The following is a 25926-nucleotide window of genomic DNA, read 5'->3' on the forward strand; positions in this document are numbered from 1 at the left end:
CACCTGTACTGTAAAGCTTCTCTTCTTAAATTCTCACCCTAGAAAATACATCCCAAGTTCTACTGTCCTGAAGACCATATTTTAATAGCATGAGAAGGAAACAGGCTACAAAAAACAAGGATGATATGGCTGGCCCTGCTCACTCCACTCCTTCAGACCCAGTCCTGATTATCAGAGGTCCTCCCTTGGGCTTAGCTTAGACTTAGTATACTGCTGGATCCATCACCAAAGGTTATTAACTATTCCTGAACACCTGGTACAGAAAGCCCCTCTTTCTGAGATTGCTTTAGTAAAAACAAACAAACAAAAGAGTGTGAAATACATCAAGACTTGATTTCTCACCCTGGGTTCAGCCAGTTGCCAGCTGTTGGTTTTAAATTCTTAGGTGCCCAGTGTCCTCCTCTGCAAGATGCAGAGAAAAAATGTTTTGGAAATTTTAAATTAACAACAATGTCAAAAATGTTGGAAGATGAGTAATCATTTACCCTACTGTGTCACATGGATACCTAGCCATTAAAAAGAAAAGAACAAGTGAGAAATTAAGAGAACAAAAGGGAAAACAGGGGAAAAAGGAAACAAAAATAGAGGAGGATCAAGAGAAAAGAAAAAGGTGTGTAAGTGAAATAGTAGCACTTATCTCTATTTGATTTACAGTCCACACCAACGACCTATCCTATGTGCTTTTCTGTTAAGCAAGATGCCTCTATACACCGACTTGCTTGAAAATGAGGAAGTAGGACAAGGTACCTCTAGAACAAGTGCACTTAAACCCAGAAATTCCATAGCTTCTATCAAATTTCCTTCCAACCTGATATCTAAGGATGCTATGAAAGTACTTCAGTTTGTGAAAGCCCAAGAAAAAGGGAAAAAAAAAAAAAAAAAACAGAAGAAAACATAATGTTGATTCAGGTCAGTCAAGGATCACCAAGACAGGTAAGGGTAGCATTTTACTAACAAAGTGAACAGTGCACTGCTTTGAGTTCTGCCTCAATAATACCAAACATCCAGATATTGGGAAAGAACCAGGTGGTGAATAAAAACCTTCCATCTTCAATCCTTGGCCTCATGCAGATTCAGTCTATTTCAATTAACTTTTAAAAAAGGCATGGATGTGTTAGGGAAATAATATAAATACATATCTGAACTCCAGAAAAATTTTTTTACCCAGATTGTTCACCTTCACAGTTTCTCTCTTATTTGGCCAGATACAATATAGTTTCTTAATAAAAGATCATAGTAAAATGTTCCTTTGCAGCTTTTATACAAACCCTTTTGTTTATCCAACATTTACTTGGCATTTCAAAATCCAAAGCACACTAAAAAATATTATGTATATGAGCATTATTACCCATCCTTGTGTCTCCAATACGGTTTCAACTTGACTACCTTTTAGTGTAGAGGGAACCACTCAGCTTGAGTCTTTTGGTTCAAAGTTCCATAAATTTTAAATGAGGAAAGTAAAAAGAGGTGGAGAGGTTTATAACTCCATTTCTCACGGCTCCAACAATAAAAGAACATGCCTGACCTGTACTTCAAAACACATGATGTGCTTCAAACCTCCCTAACTCAAAAACTTCTTTCCTGACCGTGGTCTACTCCCAAAATGAAGCCAAATACTCCTCATCTCTTGATTTCTGCATCCTTCTGATAAATTCACAAATGCATTGTCAATTTCCTCTTCCTATTACAGAGACTAGTTAATTAGCATAGCACAGTCTTTAAAATAAAATTACTGGGGGTGAACATAGGACAATAAAAATAAAAATCATGTTAAGAACCATAACAGTCAAGAGATTTAACTTTTCAACCAGGAAAAGCTATGGCTTTGCATTTGCTACAACTGCTCCTTGAAGTGCACAAACATAATTAGCCTGGGGAACACTTGGATTAAGACCATGACAAGCTCTTTTAATGAATTATATCAAGAAACATAGTTGCTTTCTCTGCCTCAAAGAACACTGTAGCAATTCTGAGGTCCACTTCACAGGAGCTAAGAGCCCGCACAGCTGCCCTTGGTGACTGCATCTTCCTTATCCAAGCGCAGGAGCAGGACATCAGCTCTCTGAGAACTCACAGCAACTGCGGCAGAAACATTTCTTGGAAACAGGGTGCCTTCCCAGTGGGACTGATCTTTGAGAAGCCAGGCTGGGTGAATGCTGCTTGAGTCCTGAGGCTCTCAGGCTGGGAGCAGGGATTTTTTTAAAAATGATTTTCTAAAAATCAGAGAAAGACTGGTTTTCTCTTCAAAAGACGGCATATTCTCATGGAAAAGCAAATTTTATCAATGAAATTAGCTGTGTGACCTCAGGCAAGTTACTCAGGCATCTCTCAGACTAGGTCTCTGTATCTGTAAAGTAGAGAAAATGATACCTATACGTCACAGGGGAACTGTAAAGCAGCCAGCACCATGCCTGGCACAAAGCAGGTATCCCCAAATCCTCTTCCTTTCCCTACTCCTCCCCGCAGTAAAAAAGGAAAAGGCAAAAGACAGGTAACTAAATAACCTTTTTATATTTCAAGTTTTGACCCATCATCTCTACTCCTTTCAAAACCGTAACCTTGAAATCTTTACTGCTTACTGTCAACAGCATATATTGATATACAGTCAGAATTTCAGAATTTAGAAATGAAATCTAACCTCCCTGTTCTACAGATTCTACACATGTTGCCCAGACACATAAAAGGCCTTTCCTTTCATCAGTATCATACATCGATTTAGCAGCAGAACCTAAGCTAGAAAAATATGTGTGGAATAACAAAACAGAAACACTTTTTTAAAATATGCTTTTCAAAAGTCAGACCTGAGCCTATATGACCCATTGTGTAAATATTCCCTTTAGGGGAAAAACTGCAACTGTGATTAGTTTCATTTTGAGCGTATTTCTTATATCCCATTTGTGAGTGTTTCATGTGTTTTCAAATACTTTTTCTTGCTGTTCTCCACCTTCTTCTGTCCTCCTTCCTTCCCTTAATTTGTTTCTTTTCCAGGGTATAAATCTACCACTCTACTGTAGATTACTATAAATTCATAAATTCAGGAATCAAAAAAAAATTCTTAAAAAGTATGCTTTTTAAAAACCAGTTATAATCCCTTAAACGTTTCGTATCTCTCTATTTCTAGGTAAATTCCTCAAGACAGAAGTCTGTTTTAAACTTCTAATCCTCAAACTTTGATTGTGTTCTGCTATATGTCAGGCTCTCTTAACCACATTAGGTCATTAAATCTCCAAAATTATAGTAATATTCTAATTCCAAGATTGCTTATAAACATAATTTCCTTTCTTACTATTGCAATGCTAAATTATCATCTTTTTTTAACGCAGTAACATATTTAACATGTTCACATGTTATGTACAGTACAGGCAAATTCAACAATTGAAAGCACACAACTACAAGAAGCTAGCTTAGCCGCTACGTGGCTTAGCTTTTCTCTTACCTAAAGCTAATCACCTTACTTTTACCTAGTACCCTCACATAGCTGGTAAAGAAGGTAAAAGTAAAATAATCAAAGCAGACTGCAAAAAAAACCCCACAAGTTCCAAACTCCTTAGTTCCTGAGCTATCCTCAATCCATCAGCAAATTACAGATCTGAAAACAAGGAGTAGCCCTATCATTTAACAGGAGACTGAAAAATGACTTTCTTAATTAAAAGTCCAAGGGTGAGAGACTCCTTTTCACCAAAGCTCTGAATAAACACCAACATCAGGTCAATCAGAGCTGTCCTGGTCCCAGTGGTATCTTAAGCTGATGACTCAAATTCCCAGCGAGCTTCTAGTTTAATATTTCTTGAAACTCTTGGCTTAGTCACACAGTGACCTGGAATTTAAGGCAAATAAGGGTCTCTTCCTCCCATCCTTAAAGATATTTTTGCTGAATGACACAAAGTTAAAGAGGCAAGATGGGTTTAGAGCTTTTTAGAGTTTTTACTCCCTGAGGTGTACCAAGTTAAAAAATTGGGGACAGTGAACCATGCTAGCTTTGAATTTCAAACACAACTATTAACCCTGTCAGAGAAGCAAGTCCATTCCCAAGTTTTAACAAAATGCCTTTTTTTTAACCCCAGCACTGTTTATTGAAAGAGGAAGGAAAGAAGAATGAAAGGGAGGGAGGGAGGGAGGTGAGGAGGGAGGGAGGGAGGGAGGTGGGGAGGGAGGGAGGGAGGTGGGGAGGATGGATGGATGTCACAAGCACCTTCCTAGACAAAGTTTCAACATATTCTGGAGTTCTTCTTGAATTTGTTTCAATCAAAAAACATATAAATTATAATTTCTTTAACAGGTAATTATCCATACAGTATCTTCAATAACTATCTTAAAATCTGGTTTAGCTTTAAAAAAAATCTTAGTACTACTAAGTAAATACAGTGGAGTCCTTTTTTTCCATAACTTCAAAGAGTAATTTTTTTCTACATTTCTGAGTTGCCAGTCTTCTAAATTCTTCAAATCCGCTTCTCATTATATTACTCCTAGAGTTCTAGGCTAAATGTTATCTCTAGCTTGGTTCAAGGTGCTAATTTTAACAAAATCCTAATAACAATAGTAAAATGTATCATCTTTACTTTTTCCTCATTCTTGTTCTCAATGTTTTATGAATTTAAGAAAAATTATGTTTCAGGTGTAATGATATCCTGAAGTGCTATGTTTTATTTGTAGTATTTGCAAGATAGTATAGGGATCAATTTGAATTTTAAGATTCATAATGCAGAGTATGTAATATAACAGTGACAACAATTAGTATATCATCCTACTTATCTCAATACCTATACTTATTATGAAAAATTAAAATTACTCTTCATACCTGTAGCAAAACAAAAGGAAATTTCTATTCTAAATAAACTCTAATTTTTAGAATCCTAAATATTCAGTTTGAACATTAAATTTCAAGGACCAAAAAACAACAGATGGGCAACTGTATTACAGTTTGCAAAAAAACTCTGCTAAGATTTCAGAGGTCTCTTTGGTCCCAATTTTCCCCCTACCCTTGAATCACAAGATAATGTGCTTAAAGAAAGCATTCTTTCTGGGGTTATTTACATGAAGTTATATTTATCAGAAATCTTATGAAAGAGTTCTCCAGTTCACCACCCAAACCTCAGCACTCTGTTTTCCATGTTCAATAAGACCCTTGGAAAACACCACATCTCAAAAGAATAAAGAAAAGGTGGTCTATTTTTAATTCATTTCCTTCCAAATAAACTATTACTCCCTAACTCCTGGTTCTATGCTGGTACCCAATTTTGACCTTCCAGTTTAGATATATTTAAGAGACATTCAAAAACAGTGTACACATGCAGAAGTGGGGAACCTGTCATTTCTCCCCCTCGAACCACCACTATTTTTATAATATTGATGACCTCATAAAAGGAACTCCATTACCATCAGCAAACATGTCCCTGCTTCAGCACCAGATGCAACCAGGATATGGAAACAAGATCTCTCTCCTCCATTTACTTTTTATTCATTCCAACCTCTGGATATAACCCTCAGTTCCATTCCATTGGCCTGCTTCACCATCTGACATGCTTGATTTTTACCTTCTCAAGTCTTAGTGACCATCCTGGTGTCATATTTCCCTCATTGTTGTGTTAATCTAAATATTACAGAATGAGTTTGCTCATTTTCCCCCAAGACAGTCCTCTCAAAAAACTGCAACTTAAGGAAATGCATCTTGAACAATTTAATTCTCAGATTCAAACTCATTATCCTGAAAGCCCTCCACCCTTCCCCACCCCATATTCTGTTCAGAGTGTTTCTTTGACTTTTCAATAGTAATCAAAAGTTGCTTTTCATAAAAATATTTCTCTAGTTGGAAGATGGGTTCAAAGGGTTTTGTTAGAACAGTAAATGCTTTTTTCCCTAGTCTTCATCCATGTTAACAGTAAATCACTATGAAACCAACCAAAACAAAACCCACCCTCACTGTGTGTATCCACGTGAAGGGGCATATGGAAAAAGCTCAAGAGTAAAGAACCTTCATCCCAGCACAGCCAAGAAGGGAAGCTACAAATGAAGGCAGTTTTCATGGAAGAAAACATCCACAGATGTAGAAGCTACTTATTTTAGAAAAGGGGACAAGAGAGCAAGAGAGCAATAAGGAGAGAGAGAGGTGGGGTATAGACAGACAAACTGGAATGCCTCTTCTCTGTTCACCTACACTTTAAAACCTGACTGTATCCGGCAATCTAAAGTTTGAAAAGCAAAACTAAACCTATCACAATTTAAAGTGAACAATTTTCTCCTGATAAAAATTAGCTGTTTTGAACTTATTTGGGGCAGAATTATTTTTTTAACCTGATACACAAAGCTATCATTGCTTTTTCAGAACAACACTTAAAAATGACCTTTTAAGTTTCTTACAATCGTAAAAATTTAAAACTAAAAACCTAATCCCTTTAACATCATATATCCTAAGCCACTCTGATGTAAAAATTACTTCTATGCCACTGTCTTCTAGTACTGGTTTGCAATGGAATCTGTACAATTAATAATAACCTTCTTCCTTCTCATCTTTCTAGGAAGCCAAGAATGACATATCTCCTTATCTCCCTATTTGTGCCATTAGATTGACATATTTTGCTTCACCTGTCACCTTCCATAAAACTCTGCTTTCAGATATGAGTTAATTCATTTTTAGTTGTCCTCAATGTTCTAAAATAGTGATGTTTGACAGAATTAATACAGTGCTCCAGTTCTCTCTGTTCAACTGGTATTTAATTAAAGATCTTGGAGGCATCTTTGTCTCCAGTTACACCGCTTAAAGAAGGAATGTTACTTCCTACCTGGACAATGTGCTAAACCACATGGCAACAGAGCTGCCTTCCTAAGGTCTCCCATTTAACAGATTGCTTTACTGTGTATACTACTAGCAAGACAGATTACCACTTTATTTCATGTTGATTTTACTTTTCACATCTCTGAACCACAACTCTACTATAGCCCACATTCTCTCTTACCTTTAAAGTTGTCAGCATTTCTGGACTTGTAATGTTCCCTTATATTTTTATTTGATCATTGCTTTTGTTTTACCTGGACCTCAAAAAGTCCTAATGGTATTTAATTTGTAAGATTTCTTGAATCTCTGGTAACCATGCAGAGAATCTTTAAGCAATGAGAGCTACCTGGAGCACGAGCAGAAAATTTCTTGTTTTAGACTCTTTTGAATTAATATCTTTTGGTGAATAGCCCACTCAATATGTCATAATTTTCAATTGTAAAGGTAGCATGGATAATTTAAATTGGCACTTGTATTTATTACACAAATAACTGTTCTCTTAGAATGCATTTTGAAAGCTAGCATTTCTCAATAATTCTTTGGCTATATCGGAACCACAAGAGACATATCAATTTAAGCAAACTTCAGGAGCAATAAACTAACAAACAAGACTCTAGGTGGTGGTATAGGTTATTTTTTTATCATGATGTTTTGCTCTTAAAAAACTGCAAGAGTCAGAGGAGCCTTTAGCCTCTTTTACAGACACCTTTTTACTGCAACCTTACAATATTTTAGGGTGTTAAATTAGTAAAAGTTTAGAGACACATTCAGGAAGTGGGTCCAGACATTAAAACTGGTTTTCAACTACCTCAAAGGCACTGTAGAGAGCGCACTGGAGTAAAACCAACAATGAGTAGTCCTCTTTTTTGTTTGTTTTTAATACGTATTTTCCTCATGCTCCTAGGGCACTTTCAGGGCTAAGTATACAAAGAGGTCTTTCCCCACCAGAGTGTATGAAACAGGCTAAAGTAACAATCCTACAGCCTGCAGGATAGGGGCTGCTCCACTGACTGAATCTTCTTTGTCTCTAGGAGCTAATTCCAGGCAGAAAAAAGTTAGCAATGGTGATGAAGCCACTACTCTCTGAACCAGCTAAACTCAAACCACATTACCAAACTGTTGGGCAAAACCAGAGCAACTTACTTAGAAGTTGAAAAACACTTCAAAATACTCCAGGCAGCAACCCACACTTAGGTGCCAGGCAGATGAAGCAGCATTTGTTTAAAAAGTCCACTTATTTCAGTGTCTCTTCAACAAGGGTGCCGAACTAGTGATTAAACACTGAATAATCACATCAGGAAGATGCCACCCACTTGCTAAAACCATGATTCACTAACAAGCAGGTTCAATGCAATTCATAACTTTAAAGAATGAATTACCAAAGCTCTTTGCTTCACAAATACCACTTTCCCCCCAACCCCCCCAAATGTAAACAGCAATCATCATCTATAAACGGACAACCATTTTTACTTTGGACACCTATGGATGGTCTCTCTTCCTCTAGAAACAGTTTTTCCCGCACAATCTCACATTTAATCATTTACATTACCGGAGACAAACTCCAACTCAGTTCCACCAACTGAGTGAAAAATCCTTGTGGCTAAGAAGGTCCTAATTCTTTTCCAAAATAAAAATGCTCTATTAAAAAAATTTAAAACGCAAAACTACTTATCATTCTGTTCTTCTACTGTCTTCAAAACCCAACTGCAATCCCTAACGAGATAGAAGGTAGAAACTCCTGTAATGCTTCAGAGATCAACATGTGTCACAGACTCCCAGCTTGTTCGCCTCTAAGACTCAGTTGATTCCTTTGTTCCTTCAGACTGAACACCAACTCTTGATTAAAATTTGGAAACTACTTTGGAAAGGATATGACGGTTTGTAGAATATTTCCAGGGAAACCCTTCATAAAACAACATGCACTAGTAGTAAAAGAGGACACAGATATAAGAGTGAAAAACAAGCCTCCCGAAGCCTCCCAGGACCTGCACGGAGCTCACCCTAGATGTGAGCCCGGTTTCTGGCTCAGGGGTAAAGTGATGGTTGAGGCCTCGGGTCGAAGGGGCCTCTCCCTCGGGAGGGGAAGGACAAGTACCGACGGGCTGGGCTGGACCCGGGGGTCCTCCGGGGGTCGGAAGCGCGGTCTCTTTTCCTACCCACTTTCCCCGGCCCGGGATCCGCGAGCACAGAGCAGGGAGGCACCCGGGTGAGAGGCGGGGAGCTGCGCCCGGCGCCGCCCAGGACGCCCGGGGCAGCAGGAGCGGCGCGGCGAGAAGCGCCCGGGGCTCGGGGCCGAGGGGGCAGCCGAGCGGGACGCGACCCCGGCCCGCGCCGCCCCCCCTCCCCGCCCCGGCCCAGCTCAGGGGCCACCCGGAGGCCGCCCCCCGGCCCAGGACTGGCACGGACGCGCCAGTGAGCCCGGAGCCAACTCCACAACTTGGCGGCCCCGCTGCCCGGGCCCCCCGAGTTCCCGGGGAGATTCGGACCCAGCAGGAGAGGCGGAATTTCCCCGGAAACTATCCCCCCCCACCACCATCTCGCCCCGCCGCCGAGCCCACCCCGCCGCCTGCGTCCGCTCCCGCCACCCGCAGCGCCGGCCCCGCCGCCCCGACGCCCCCGAGGCCCTACCGGCCAACGCCAACGCCGCCGCGGGCCGCGATCCCGGCCGTTTCCGGCGGCGCGGGCGGCCGCTCCTCCAAGCCCCCCAGCCGCGGCCGCCACTCACCCGAGGCCGCCGCGGCTCCGAGCCCGGGGCTCCGGCAGGCTCACTCCGCGAAGGCGCCCCGCCGCCCCGTCCTCCCTCGGCGCCCCAGCGAGCTCTTGCCTCCGACCGGCAGCACTGCCGAGCGCAGCGGCGGACGCGAGGCCACGGGCGGGCGTGCGGGCGCGCAGGCGGGCGTGGGGCCGGGTCGTCCCTCCGCCTCGGCCGCCGCCTCCTCCTCCGCCGCCGCCGCCGCCGCCTCCCGAGTTCGGGGCTCTGCTGCAATGTCTGCGAGGCTGACTTTGAGCGCCTCGCTCGCCGCCCGCCCGCAGCCGCGCTCCTCCCTCCGCCGCTGAGTCCGCCGCGGCCCAGTCCCTCCCCTCGCCGCTCCACGCCATTCAGCTCTTCAGCCAAGTTTCTTAACCCTTTTTTCCCCTTCTTTCCCATTGTCACCGGGGCGGGAGGAAGGCGCCCGGGTCCCGGAGGCTCGCGGGAGCTGAGGGGCCCCCTCGGTTGGCTGGTTTTCCTTCTCGCCCGCCCTCCGGCCGGCCGGGCGGGGACTGCGGGGCCCCGAGGCGGCGGGAGGACCGCGGCGGCGGGGAGAGGTGGGTGCTCCACGCGCCCGCGCCGTCCGCCGCGGCTCCCGGCTCTGTCCAGCCGTCGCCACGGCCGAAGGCGCCCGGACAGCTCCTCCCGGGGCCCCGGGGGGACCGATCTCGAGACACAGGCCAAAGGCTCGTGTTGGGGGCACAGCCTGGGGGCCGGGACTCCCCGGGTCCTTTCCTGGGTGCCGGCGCCCTAGGCGTCCCCCTCCTCCCATTTCGCCCCACGACACGCGTCCCCTTGGCTCCCTCTCGCCCACCCCCAACTTCCACCACCTTGTAATCTGTGTGTCTTGCTTTGATCTTGGGGGGCACGGGCACTAACTGCGGGTCACTTTGACCCCACGCCCAGCACGTAGGAGGCAGCCAGGGATAAATGCGGAGTGAGTCCGAGAGGAAAACTGGGAAGGAGACCTGAGGAGCGCCCCATTCAGCTCCTCGGACGGCGGAGGACCCGGGAGCAGGGTTTATCTTCAGCTGCTTTGTCACTGCGAAGTCTCCAGCGGAGTCAATTCTCGAATCTACACCATCCCCGGGAAGAATCTGACCCTACAAGACGAGGCAGAAGGCACCGGGCTGCCACTTCTCAGGCAGCTCTCCGCGGTTCAGGCTCCGAGTAAGAAATAACAATTACATCACGAGGCCCGGGCGGCAGCGCCGAGGAGCCTCCCGGTTTCCTGCAGCCTGATCTCGCTGAACCCGCCTCTAAACTGGGGGGCATACGGATTGGTGAAGAGAGAAAGTGGAGGGAGGAGAGAGTCATCTGAAACCATCATTTCCCCCTTCTCCCTGTATTTGCTGTTTTAAAATCTTGTCCTCAACGCTCCCCAAACATCTAACTAGAACTATTAACACCCCCTCAACACCTCCGCAGATGTCAGGTTTCTTTTTGACTCTAGCATCTAGCATTTAGTAACTCGCCATGAAAAGAAAAAAAAAAAAAAAAATACCAGGGGAAATGAGGACCGTTGCTGAAATTGTTTTTGCTTGCTACGAAAACGCTAAAGTACAGCTTAGCCTCACTGTGAACTCCGAAATGGCATGCCTGTGTTCAAACACTTATTACACAAAACAAGTGAGTGGATGAGACACTCCATTCTTACGTGTAGGTTTTCAGACCCTTAAGAATTCGATAGCATTTGAAAATAGAGTTGCTAGTGCACTTAAAAAAATAAAAAATAAAAAAGAACTATCCAAGTCGTAAAAAGTATCCTATGCCTGTTATGTAATGGCTGTGTTGTGCGTGTAAAATGTCATTTAACCTTTAAAAATATGAATGAGAGTTTGGGGTTACCTTCACAATCTTAAAAGAGGAAGCAATTTTTCAAATTAATGCTTAATAATCCAGCCCCTAGCACAGTGCTGGGCACATGGTAGGAAGATTTTGCTTCATGGTGATAGTGCATTTTAGAACAATTATTTTACATCACCCTAGTGATTCAACTGTGCAATCTGTTGCCGTCTTATATAGTTTAAACCTCATGTGATAGCTTATTATTTGTATGTAGCACCGTTTTAAATCTGTTTCAGGCAACTTAGTAAAGTCAGCTATTCTGTAGCGCAACATATACCCAGGATTGATGCAAAGCAACTGTTCCAGTTAAGTGATGGTCAGCATAATTGGAGCGTGGCCCTTTAAGGAGTCAAATTTCTTTTCTTTAAAATCGTTTTTAACTGTTGTTAAAGATTTTCTGAAATGTATTATAAATATTTCTGTCTTCTTAAGCAGTTTGTTTGGCTTTTTCTGGAGAATTCAGGGTTAATTTTATTTAAAGTATTCATTATAGTAGGTGTTAGTGGATTTAACAAGTACATCAAGTTCCTGTCCTCTATCAGGCTTCCTAGGTGTTAGGGATGCTCCCAGGAGGTGTATAAGCCATAAATCGCTGCCCTGAAGGACTCCAGGATACTATGACTGATTATCTCTGCCTTTTGTAGTTTCTCTCTCTCCCCCTTCCCTAACTGACAATCTGTTGACTTTTCTCTCTGCCAGCGAGCCTGTCTCCAACCTTCTCCTCCTCTTCTGATTGGCAGCTTCTAGTCTGGTGCAGGCTGAGAATCCAGATAGCCTCACTTGTCACAATTCAGTCTAAAGTAAAACTAAATAGGTCCCGTGTAAGGAACTGATGTGCTTACCAAGGAGAAAGGCACATGAACTTTAGTGCATAGACTTTGTGACAGATATTTGGACTACTCAAATGTTGCTTTGAAAAGCATTCTTTTTGCTTCTTAAGTGGGTTTTAGATCACTGTGGTTGGTAGATAAACAAACTCCAAGTAAGTAAGATTACACAATTAATACAACAAGCCGAATACTGGTCCTGCCCCTTTTAGCACTAGTGTTAAAAAGTCTACTGCAGTATGTTAGATGACTTAATAAAGCTGCTCACCTCATTATTCATCTGTCTTCTCAACCCCACAGAAATCCAGTCATTGAAATTCTGAACTCTTTTTGATAGTACATTAGTGTTAAGTAAGTTGCACACCTTTCATGGGATTCATTTTTACTTAATCATTCTAATTGTGTTGGGGCTATTTTGTTGTTCTTTGTTTTTAAAAAATCAGTACCTCAGTTTCCTGGCTAAGAGAGTCATTGCAAGGATACTGGGGCATATATGTAATATAAGAATACCTATTCGGTAATTGTATTTTGAAGATAACTCTCATTTTAACTGATTGTGATGTGAAAAAGATGCCCTTGAGCTTTTATACTTAAACACAAAATTATTTTTATGAACTCAGGTTCCTATGGGATCAGATACGTATAGTTCAGGCTCAATATGTTTATCCACCACAAAGAAGTAGTCTGGGAGAGGCATGCTTATGATGTACTCCCTGAATCTCTCCCGTTATAGCATTTTTCACACCAGTTGGTGACTGGGTGTTTACTTATCTATATCCCATTCTAAATGCAGGCACTCTGGGCACAGGGTCTGTATCCCTCTGTTTCACATACGGACACCTCTACCAACTATCCCTGTGCACAGCAAACAATACCCAGTAGATATTGGGCAAGATACTGTCATGAGTCCCGAGGACAGTCTTTGTTTCTACTTGGGGTACAGGTGTGGGGTAAGGGAGCTCAGAGAAAATTTTACAGAGAAAAGAATGCTTCAGCTGCCTATTAAAAGGTTAGAATTTACCAAGTAGCCAAGTGGGAAACAGGTTCTCAGGAGAGGGAAAAGACTGTTTAACAGTGGTGAGGTGTGAAGAAAACAAAAATACACATTGAGAAGTATTGAACTCACCTTATACACTATGAACTAGTGACTAATGCCCTATGGCAGCTGACAGAAATATATACAGATGGAATTCCAGTGTAGTTACGCTGCTGTAGTCCCTCAGCCTCTAGAGAAGCGCTGTCCAATAAAAATATAAAGCAAGCCACAAATGTGAGCTACAGATGTGCTTTTAAATTTTCTAGTAGCCGCATTTTAGAAATACAAAGAAGCAGGTAAAATTAATTTTAGTAATATATTTAACTCAATATATCAAAAATATTATTTCAATGTATACACAACATATTCAATAAATATTTTACATTCTTTCATTCACACTAAGTTTTTAAAATCCAGTGCGGTTTTTACACTCCTAGGACATCACCTTCAAGGGCTTAGAAGCCATGTGTAGCTAGTGGCTACCGTATGGGGTAATGCAGCTCTAGAGGACAAATGAAATCTTCAATAGTACAGTTAAAGGAAATTTTCTTAAGATGAAAATCTGAATCTTATGAAGTCTATGATCTTGTGTTGATTACTGGTGTTTAGCTCTGCTATGTTTGTTATAAAGACCACTTTCTTCTGTCTAGGCTTTTGTGCCAATTAGAGAATCAGCGAAGTTTACATTTTATGTACTGTGTCTCCGTTAACCATACTGTGGTTACAATTACTTTTATTTCTATTAACTCTGGTGGTGGACTGTAAATGTAAACTGGCTGTACAGCATTAAAAAACACTATAAATTTGGGATTGAACAAACTTTTTAAAAAAAGTCTTCCTTAGATCACAGAACTACTTCTATGCTAGTTACTGTCAAGCATCTTCCTGGCTATAGAAGCCCAGGGTTTTGCTCTCCAATTCTTCCATGCCCACTTACTTAAGGAGTATAAAATCCACCCTAGCCTTTGTTTGAGGGAGTCACCTGTCTGAAGCTGCAGCAGTAAGCATGTGCTATAGCGCCCTGAGTACCGAGAAAGGTCTGAATAGCTAAGAGGAAGATGTTCAGACACCCTGTCTGCAGGTTACTGTGCAATCTCCCCTAATGAGATTGGAGCCCTTTTACTTTCGGTGGAGCATGAGTGCCAAGGACTGGCAAAACCAGGGCACTCAATTTATTCACTAAAATGAATCCTGCAAACCGATCTTAAAAACAAAAAACAGAAACAACCCGAAAATGTTTGCATAGAAGCAGCTGAAAGTGTGCAAGGAAAAGGCAGATAGCATAAATGAAAGGCAAATGTGGACTATGCCTTCTCATTCCCCAAAAAAGAAAATGTCTAGTATAGTTAAGGTGTCCAAAAAGCCAAGAAATCCCAATGAAGCTAAGGAAAACCTGTCAGTTTTGATGATATGTCAGCTTAATATGTCTGTGTAAATATTACATGGAATCCTCTCCTTTTATGTAGAAATGGGTCGTGTAGATCTCATTAAGCAGACTGTCATAAATGACTAAAACATTTCAGGATTTCACAAACATACATCTGTATAATAAATCAATTGCGTAAAACACGATCCTATTAAATTTTAGAGATTTTACTCAGATAACCTTCAACTAAAGCCAAGTACATACAGTCAGCCCTCCATATCTGCAGATTTCACATCCACAGATTTAATCAACCATGGATGGAAAATATTCTTTAAAAAAAAAAAATCCAGAAAGTTTCAAAAAGCAGAACTTCAGCTTGACGCTTGCCCACAACTATTTACACAGCATTTAACATTGTGTTTACAACTATTTACATAGTATTTACATTGTATTATCTGTTGTAAGTAATCTAGAGATTATCTAAAGTATAATAGAGGATGTTCCTAGGTTATATGTAAACACTACTGCCATTTTATATAAGAGAGTTGAGCATCTGAGCAGTTTGGTTTTGGGGGGGAGGGGTTCCTGGAACCAATCCCCTGCAGATACCAAGGGATGACTGTATCTGTTTTCCTAAATTATTAAGGATTCTGCGGGGAAGAAAGCTATAAAGAAAACATGACGTATGCTTGCCATTTGTGCAATTGTTTGACTCTCAAAAGACATAGACTCTGACAAATTTGTTTCAGATTTGTTTAGTTTAAGAAACATAAAATTCTTATACAGTTTATCTTTCCATAAAACCAAATTAAAATTACCTTCACCCTCAAACACACACGCACACAGATATATACACACACACCCCCCCTAAGATTTCACACAATGCAATGGGGAAAGAATAGTCTTTTTAATAAATGTGGCTGGGACACTAGATGTCAACATAGAAGAAAAGGAAATCTGACCATTTCTTTGAACCATACACAAAAATTAACTCAAAATGGATCATAGACCTAAATGTAAGAACTAAACTATAAAACTCTAAGAAGGAAATATAGCAATAAATCTTCACGACCTTGGTTAGGCAAAGCCTTCTTAGTCATGACACCAAAAGCACAAGTGACAGAAGGGAAAAGAAGTATATTAGACTTAAGTCAAATTAAAATCTTTTGTGCTTCAATGTACACTATCAAGAAAATTCAGAGGCAACCCACAGAATAGGCAAAAAATTTGCAAATCGTATATCTGATAAGAGACTTCTATCTAGAATGTGTAAATAACTTACAACTCAACAATAAAAAGACTAGTACCCATTTTTTTTAATGAGCAAAGGATATGAATAGACATTTCTCCAAAGAAGATATACATTAAGGACATGGGAAGATGCTCCATGTCAGTAACCATCAGGGAAATGCAAATCAAAACCACAATTCAATACCTCTTCACACTCACTAAGAATAGCTATAATCAAAGAAAACAAAAAACAAGAGTTAAGAACAAGCATTGATGAAGACACAGAATAATTGGAACCCTCAGACACTACTGGTGAACATTTTAAATGTTGCAACCACTTTGGAAGAAAGTCTGGCCGTTGCTCAAAAGGTTAAACATAGAGTTACCTATGATCCAGCAATTCTACTCCTAATTATATACCCTAGAGTATTGAAAACTTCTCCACACAAAAACTTGTACATTAATGTTTACACCAGTGCCCTTCATAATATCAAAAAAAGGGAAAAAAACCCAAATATCTATCAACTAATGAATGCATAAACTAAATGTGGTATAGCCTTATAATGAAATACTACTCAGCAATAAAAAGGGAATGAACTGCTGATACATGTTACAACATGAATGAACTTGAAAAGATTATGCTGAGTAACAGAAGACCACATGCCGTATGTTTCCATTTATATGAAATATCCATAACATGCAAACTTATAGAGTACAGTAGTGATTACCTAGGGCTGGGGAGGGGTTTGGAAAGAAATGGGGATTAACTGTTAATAGGATTTCTCTTTGGAGTGATAAAAGTGTTTTAAAATTGATTGTGATGATGTTTGCATAACTCTGTGGATACACTAAAGACCACTGAATTTTACACTTTAAATGTGTAAGCTGTATGGTATGTGAATTACATCTAAATAAAGTTGTTATGTATTTTTTAAAAAACAAAATAAACAATAAAAAACCTTTCTATCTTCTCCTTTTGAAAAAAAACAGAACTTTGACATGTATCAATATATAAAGTCTGTAAATGTTTTAAAATATGCTACAATTCAAAATTATTTTTGCTCAATAATATATATATATATATACAAATATATATGTGTGTGTGTGTATATATATCCAGAAAATTACATGTTGGATATTAACTTTGGCTGCTTTATGATTCTTAAATGACACAGTACAGTAAGGATGAAGGATAGTTTTGTCAGGAAAGCCCAAGTGTCAGTAATTTAGTGCACTAAGAGAGAGAGAGAGAGAGAGAGAGTGTGTGTGTGTGTGTGTGTGTGTGTGTGTGTGTGGTCTTCCATCAATGCCAGTATAGAATTCCAGAGGTGACCTAGGTAGAGAATTCTGGATAAACAGCATATACCACTCATGTCCCAGAAAGGCCTATACCAGATACATAGCTCAATAATTTACAGTAGTAACTACTCCTACAAAGCTAAATGATTTATCCTGTTAGGTAGTTCAGTGTATTATATTTCCTAAAAGCCAGATATCCAAGAAATCTAATTCCAATTTCCATCAGCAAGTAACTGCTTTTGGCTGCTAGTAACAGAAACAAGAACTAACAGTGACTTAACCAGTGTAGAAGTTGATTTTTCTCCAATGTAAAAAAAGGTCACAAATGCATTTTGGGGTCTGTTTTGATGATACCATCATTATTAAGCACCCAGATTGCTTCTATTCTCTCATTGTTAGCTCTTGGCTTTCATCCTAAAGTTTGCCTCATGATGTTAGTGGCCTACTGGAGTTCCAGTCATCAAATCTGCATTCCAGGCAGGAAGAATGTGGGTGGCCTACCACCTTTTAAAGGAGTTTTCCTGAAAGGAGCATCCAGCAACTCCTGCTGACATCTAATTGGATGTATCCAGAGGGAGTGTGAGGTAGATAGTATTTTAGCTAAAAATAATACTCAAATAAAATCAAGATTTGGTTTCTAAGGAAGAAGATGAGACTAGATATTGAGTGGGTATATTAGTTGTCTCATGCTAAGTAACAAATCATCACAAAAATTAATAGCTTAAAACAAGAAACACTATAATCTCAAAAGTTTCTGGCAGGTAAAGAATTCAGAAAGAGCTTAGCTGGATTGTTTTGACACAAGGTCTCTCCCGTGGTTGCAGTCAGGATATTGGCAGAGTCTGCAGTCACCTGAAGGCTTGCCTGGAGGCGGAGGACCCAATTTCAAGAAGACTCCCTCACAAGGCTGTTGGCAGGAGGCCTCAGCCCCTCACATGGCTATTGGCTGGAGGCCTCAGGTCCTTGCCATACAAACCTCTCCATAAGCAGCTTGAGTATCCTGATGATGTGGCCTGCTACCTACCCCCAGAGCGAGCCGTCCAGGAGAAAGCAATGATGAAGTCACAGTGTTCTTTATGACCTGGTTTCCTAATTGACACAGGATACTTCCACTTTTTTCTATTAATTAGAAGTGAGTCACTAAGTTAATTCCACTTGTAAGGGGAAAGTCATCTTAAAGGGAAGCATATCAAATAAGTTGTGGACGTAGTTTAGAACCTCCAGATTAGGCTGTTAGCAATTTTCTGTCATGGTCTACCTCTTTGGTTTTCCAAACCAACATGCACACCTTTGTTTTCATAAATAGATAGTCTCACTGCCTCTCCAATGGATCAAGACCTAAGTCTCTTTCTGTTACTGTTGTTTTGATAACTGATATGCAGCCCTCTCTAAGAGGCCCAGATGGGGCTCTTGTAGGTCGGTAACCAATTAACTAAGGCATGTTTTCAGCTACCAGCACACATAAGTTTTCAGTGATGGAGAAGAAATGGATCATTGCAATAAGCCTGTCCATTTGGTGACATTAGTTACCATTCCATTATAATTATCAAAACCTACTGAGCAGGAATAACCAGGACCCTCTGCCTCAGCATTGCAGGAAGTTCCTTTGTTGGCCAAACTGGAAACTCCTGGTTCTTTCTCTTGAATGTTCTCCTTCATGCCTTGTCCTCTATTGCTCCTGGATCTGCCCCTGGGAGTTCATCCTCATCAATTTTCCTCAACAAATATATCCGAGGTGGGCACGATGAGAAGGTCGCCCTTCTTGGAGACTTCATGAAATTTGAAATATTGGGGCATAGGAATTGTTTTAAAGTTTTAACAATCACAGACCATTGCAGACCAAGTTTGGGGTTTCTTTGGGAAGATAATTCCTTCAAACATTTAGCACACTTGATTTGTTTCGATTCTATTCCATGTACAAACTACCATAGCCAAAAGACTTGCCCAGACATGGTTTTTGAACCTGCAAATTCTCATCTTTTATTTACTGGGCTCTGTTCTCTGCCCATACCTCTGGCCTTTAAATTAATGGTGGCTACCTTGAGAGCATCTGAAATAATAGGCTTAGATGGGGAAGCAATACAGTTCATCCTCTCTTGCCAGCAATATCACTGCTGCTTTATGACAAACTAAGAGCCTTACCTCCTGCTAAGACTGTAGTTTCAGGGCTACAGCTTAAAACTCCTTCAAGTTCAGATACAAAAGCAGATGAGTTGTTCAACATTGCAAGTTCTAAATCACTGGACTCTCCATCAGTGTAGTTAGTGGGCATGGGCAGAGAATGCCTCTCTTAGCAAATCTTTGCTTCTTTCCACCTCTACTGAGTTCATCTAGTTCTTAAGATTTTGCTAAAGAGAGCAAAAATGAACCACCACCTACCAATACTATGAATTTGTTCTACTATTTCCCTGAACATTATAGCCTCAGTCAGCAAACATCCTGCTTTTTAAGGTAAGCACGTGACAGATCAACCAAATATTTGACCACCACACTAAAATTAGACCCTCACCACTTATTCCCAACTGCTTCTACTAAATCAGTATTACTTGTACTTTTCAGCATCTCATTTCTGGTACCAATTACTACATAGGTCATGGTCCCTGGTTTCAGAAAGCAAAATTAAATTTTGCTAGGTTAAGCAAAAAAAGGTTTATTATAATGTAATAGATAATTTACAACATTTTTGCTGGGCCCCAGGAACCAGGTTTAGAGGATACATAGGAGAAATGTCCAGCTGTACAATGGGATGGCCAAATGGAAACTCCACTCATCATCTGTCACTTAACACTAATGAAGATACAGACTAAATCCTAGATCCTCCATCATAGTTCTATAGAAGAACCAAACTCCTCAACCCCCTTACTTGCCAGAACAGCCCCATAGATTCTGTCTCATGATGTTCATATCCACCTTTCTTGTCTTATACAGGTGCATCTGGTTGGTGGAAACCAAGTCATATGTGAAACTCTGGCTTCACCTGAGTCTGAGAAATGTCTATAACATTCACCTTTCTGGTCTCTAGTAACCAGAAAGCCATGCTAGAAAGAGAGAGAGTGGTGTTTAGTGTGTTATTCTGCAGTATTTACTAGAGGTGAAAGGATTCTTTCTGAGTTTTAATTATATTTTAATTAATAAACTTAAATTTGAGGAAAATTGTAACAGCATAATATAATAAAATTAATAAACAGCATGAATTAAGTTGACCCAGTATGCTTCCCATTTGCTCTAGGGTTCTTTTCTTGTTTTGTTGTTGTATGTTGGCCTACCTTTCTATTTTAAAGCCAGTAATAACATTTCAAAAATGTTTGATATATATCCCCTTATACAGATGAATCAGTAACTGCTCAGTTCCACTCCCACCCTCTTTCATTCTAATCATGTGGACCTCTTGGTTCCAAGTGGGGCACTAGCAAAGCTTATGTGAATGCCTGAGGAACAGGACTGTTTGGTTGTAAGAAAAAAACTTATCTGGAGCTGAAAGTGGGTCAAAATCAAGAGAGAATGTAAAATCAAGTATCCTGCAGAGTGCAAGACCCAAAGTTTCTGAAGCACATGAAGTATTTTAGGTTGTAAAATAAACAATAATTCATCCAAGGATCATTACATTTGGGTAAATTTTGCATGAATCATATTTCATAGTATTCTAGCTCTTGGAAAGTTGGTCAACCACATTAGCCAGTAAACAATATCATGATCATGTTGGGATACAGAAAATGTACTCACTCTTGGAAAAAGTGTTTTTGGTTTTAAGGAAGAAAAGCCTATTCAATTAACTTGAGAAAAAAGGAAATTCCAAGGGGTAACGTATATGGAATCCAAGAAAATGTTGTCCCACTAGCCCTCAGGAGACCATTGCCCTCGATCCTGGTGCTTCACCAAAAATGTGCCTTCATTATCCGCTCATTCAGACTGTCTATTGGTTCAGTTCTCCAAAGAGAAAGGTTGATTACCTATAGACCAGCCAGTGGACCACTCCTTTCATGGACAAGTCTATCAGCCCTGGTCTATCAGCCAGAGCCAATGAATGGAGGTGAGGGAAAGTTCACTTAGTACAAAGGATTGACATTCCCAAGACTGTGAATAGGGCTGATAAAACTAGAGGGGTAAGATGGGGTGTAGTAGATCAATAAACTAATGTTTCTAGTAAGGTCATTATCTTTTACACTGTGAATATTGACTTCTAATATTGTAACAGCATGTTAATCTTATTTACAAACTGCTTACAAATTAATGTGTGTGATTCTTACATACAAAATATATTAAACATATTCATTCTTTCACCAATAATTTACTGATTGCCTACTAGGTACCCTGTGTTACACTATATCAAGTTCCCTTGATACCAAATGAACAAACCAGGGTTACTAGTTTTGTGACATCCATAGAAGGAGACAGCTAATATTTAGTTTGATACATTCTTTAATAAAGATATGGTTAAGATACATGTTATGGAGGAAGGAGGCATTGGTTCATATTTTGGATGTTCAAGGAAAGGCTTCTTCCTTTGAGAAGTCATTACTGAACTCGATCGTGAGTGATGAACTTACCAGCATACTTTTTCTTTTCCTATATGGTCATCCCTGATTCGCTTTGATAAAGCTGCTTTACTCTAACGTCCTGTCATCAAGTCATTTTTTACAGATGTTATTACCCTTCCAGGAAGCTTCACTGATTGTCAATGTGTCAGTATTTAGGGCTAGAATGGTACCTGATCAATTAGAAGCAGATTCAGAGTCCTCCCATGGGGTAAAATTTATTTTTCTAATGCCAGATGGCTTGCATGCACATCAGAACTTTTCAGGTCTCTTTGTAGTAGTAGTTGTTGTTGTTTCCATGATCTCTTTCTTGGTATCAAGGCCAGCCTTAAACAAAGCTGTAACATGTGTCAACCTTACCTTTGTTACCAATAAACGCCCTTTTTCTAACTCACTTCTAGTACAACTTCATAGTTACATTGTATATTTATGTACCAATTTTCTTTCTCACACACCATCAACTGTAGCATGTACTACTAAGAAAGAAGACTGCAATCAGATAATAACATAACGCTTTCTTATAACATGGAATTTTAATCTTATATTTTTTTGGAAGAACCGTTTTAAACTTGTTTATACATAGATTTAAAAAATCTTTTTATCACTCTTATGTATAGATAAAAGCGAAATATAAGTAAAATACATTCTTTAAGATATTCCTAAAATGTTTTCACATTGAATCTGTCTCCTAAGAATCACTTTTTGACTCAGTCATTGATGTCTATGTGTTGTATTTTTAAAATGCAATTTAGTCGTTTTTGTCATCAGGAAGCCTTGGAGATGCAGCATTTCTTAAAAGAGTGCTCCACTACTATCTCTGATTTTTTTTTCCAAACTGCTGACCTCCATTGGGCATGTTTTTATGTAGATACACTGGCAAATGACACCCACAGACAGTGACTGTGAGATACATCCCAATGTCAAAGATGTTAAAACATCAAATGATGACTCAATGGTATGTGGCATAGAATCAAAGACAGATGATATTACTTGATAACTTCCAAAGTGTTATTGATTACATCTGTCTCTTGAAGATCATCATAATTATGTAAGTTAAGTCAGGTAGGCATTGCTTCACACTTTACAAGTGAAGTACTGGATGTCCCTCAAATTTAAATAACTTGCCCCAATGACAGAAGACTAATAAGGAGTAGAGTTGGTAATATGTTTGGTAGAACTGGGACATTTTATTCATAAACCAAGTCTCTTTCCACCACTTCATGCTATTTACCATCATGCTTCTTGGATATTCATAGACCTACCCCCTGATTTTCAACCTGCTACCTGTCACTTATCTTTAACCATCAAAAAGTTTAATCCAATGGTTTACAAACTATGCTCTAGAAAAATACTGATGTATCAAGACTTTCTGCTTTTCAAAATCAAATAAAGATCATCTTTTCCGAATTTGCAAGGGAAAAAAATCAGCTGTCAGATCATTCTCTAAATAAAATTTTTCTGATTTTTTTTTTTTTGTTAAACCTAGTTTCTGCTACCAGTTAACCATACTCGAATCTTGTTTCATAGGGTATTGAATTTGCACAAAACATATAGCCATTTTTAGTTTACTGTAGCAACATTTCAGTGTGTTATGAAAAAAGCTTTGCCACGATGTTTCATTTCTTGAACAAATATGAAAACCTTTGATTTCATTCATTCTCCTAGAAGCCTGCTCTCTTCCAGGGACATAGATATATCAATGGCTCAGATATACTAATCTCTGTTAATAAGTTGGCTGGTTATTATGTTGAACTCCTTAGAGGAGCTTTTAGAAAATTCACAAGGAATGAATTGAAGAGTGGGAATTTGAGACACTTCATAGGCCAATGAAGGATTTTTTTTTTTCTTCTTTTTTTTGCTAGTTCAGGCATTTTCAAATTTCTTCAATTACATGATGTGAACAAGACATTCTAATTTTAGGATAGACTTACCTGTGATCAACACTTTTCTTCCAGCCCCTTTGGAGGGGAGTAGCTCAATCCTGCATCAAAGAACCAAATTTACAGGTTCTTTCTGCCCAGGAAAAAGCTGATGCACTTAATTAATCTTTCCAGGAAGCCAGGCTGACTCTCACTACTTCAGCGCATTGTATGTTTAAAGCATGTAGAATTTAATCCTGTTTGAATGATGTGTGAAAGAGAATTGACATAAAATAGCGAGAAAGCTCTGAAGTGAACCGAGCTACATAATTTGGGCAGGTGCATTCTTTTTTTTTTTTTTTTTTTTTTTTTAATATTTATTTATTTATTTATTTATTTATGGCTGTGTTGGGTCTTCGTTTCTGTGCAAGGGCTTTCTCTAGTTGTGGCAAGTGGGGGCCACTCTTCATGGCGGTGCGCGGGCCTCTCACTATCGCGGCCTCTCTTGTTGCGGAGCACAGGCTCCAGACGCGCAGGCTCAGTAATTGTGGCTCACGGGCCCAGTTGCTCCGCGGCACGTGGGATCTTCCCAGACCATGGCTCGAACCCGTGTCCCCTGCATTGGCAGGCAGACTCCCAACCACTGCGCCACCAGGGAAGCCCTGCATTCTTAATATCACCTTTAAAGGAACTTGAAATATATTCGATGGTGGGAGAAATTTTAGTATAGGTTTGAAAACTATCAAACAGAATCTGTTGCCTTCTCCATTTTGATTAAAACATGCTCACAGGGAAAATGGTTTGTCTGTTAAGTCAAACACTAATGAAACATTTGCTACAATAATCTCTTTAATTTGGATGACATTTGGCAATAAAGTGCACTCATTGGATCATTTGCCTGTATTTTGATCCTTCAGAGTTAACTGAGCCCAGCTAAGTCTAATATGGTAATGGGCTCTTTGTTAAAACCTAGGCATATGCATTTCTCATGCTCTATTGTGTTCTACTCTGGTAAAGAGAGATAAGAAATGTTATTGTGATGGCATTAAAGGTTTCTCATGGACATATCTGAACACCATGAGCCTGAACTGTCTCATTTAGTCATGTCCTGTTTCCATATATCATATGGATCAAAGGCACCATGATTATAAAGCTCAGGTGAGTAATGAGGATTATGGGTATTAATCAAGTCATCACAAAAATAGTTGGTAATTAATATTCAAATACAGTGTATACACTTTTTGAATTAGCCTATGGTAGTTAAAATGAAAACACGAAACTTCTTGCATGTGAAACAAAATAAATCCAGTAGCAAATACCAGTAGAAAATAGAAATGATTCATATTATCACTATATACAATTATTTTGTAGAAATTAGACTTATTGTTTTAGAATTCGCATTAGCTCTTATTTCTAAATCACTGTTTTAAATATAATGTGTGTGTATTCATATTCACACACATCATCCCCAACACACACACACACAAAAACATTATGATGGATTTTGTGTTAACATCTACCACGTGCCGTAAATTAGGCACATAACAAAAACAAAACAAAAAGCTATCCTTTCAGCTTCTTCTAGCCCAGAAGGGTCAAAACCAGAAGGGTCATTCACACAGGTATACTTGAAAATGACCTGAGTATGCCCTTCCAGAAGATATAAGTGGCTGGATCATCGTGTTGAAAGTCTTCATCGGTTTTGGGGTTTTGTACTATTAAGAGAACAGCGAAGCAATGACCTTTTTAGTGGCTTATGCCATTACCGTAGCCTGAGATGGTCTTTCTTTTATATTTTCTATCAAAAGACAGAGTCAGCTCAAATACCACACTCTACGTAAAATTTTTCCTTCTCTATAAGGTACTTTGTATACTTCTTTGTTAGTACTTACTTCATCCAGGCTTGGATATGGTCGAATTTCCAAATGCCCCATACCCTGTTAGACTGTGAGCTCCTGGAAGTCAGGGGGCAGCTGTAAGCAGATCTGGGAGCAGCTAGAAGCAATGTCAGTGGGGACAGCATTGGAGTTGGTGTAATGAAGATGACATGACACATGGCAGGGGTGGCAGGAGCCGAGACAGAGGAAAAGTTGCCAGCAGCCGTGACAGTGGTCAGTGGTGAGGAAGAAGAGAAGACGTAATAGAAGTGGAACCAGAGAAGAGGTCAGTGAGATTGGCCTCAGCTCTGTCCATCAGGAACAGACTCAGATGCTGGAATATTATTTCCATGCCTCTTCCCACATCATGGCTACCACCTAGAATTACATTTTTGGTAACAGCATGTGATTGCATATTTTCAGAACACATTCTTTTATGTTGTAGAGGTGTTACTAAACTTTATCACTTAACATTGTTTCTCTGGATGAACGCTTTATCATCTCTAACTGGATGCCAGAAACATAGCT

At 39.9% G+C, this 25926-nt stretch overlaps 1 protein-coding gene across 7 annotated transcripts in view; it reads right to left on the minus strand.

Moving 5' to 3' along the window:
• The window catches only part of NRIP1 (nuclear receptor interacting protein 1), a 117026-nt gene extending 106332 nt beyond the window's left edge, over positions 1 to 10694 (minus strand). For 5 of the 7 annotated variants that reach the window (XR_009502953.1, XR_009502954.1, XM_059921379.1 and 2 more), the window contains exon 1: positions 9498 to 9765. The gene's annotated coding sequence lies outside the window, so the exon portion shown is untranslated. Of the gene's footprint in view, positions 1 to 9497; positions 9766 to 10351 lie in introns of those variants that run through there. The other 2 variants (XM_059921380.1, XM_059921377.1) reach the window with 1 other exon arrangement.
• Between the last annotated feature and the right edge of the window lie 15232 nt (positions 10695 to 25926).

Source organism: Balaenoptera ricei, chromosome 4, assembly GCF_028023285.1.
Source record: "Balaenoptera ricei isolate mBalRic1 chromosome 4, mBalRic1.hap2, whole genome shotgun sequence".
Lineage (NCBI taxonomy): Eukaryota > Metazoa > Chordata > Mammalia > Artiodactyla > Balaenopteridae > Balaenoptera > Balaenoptera ricei.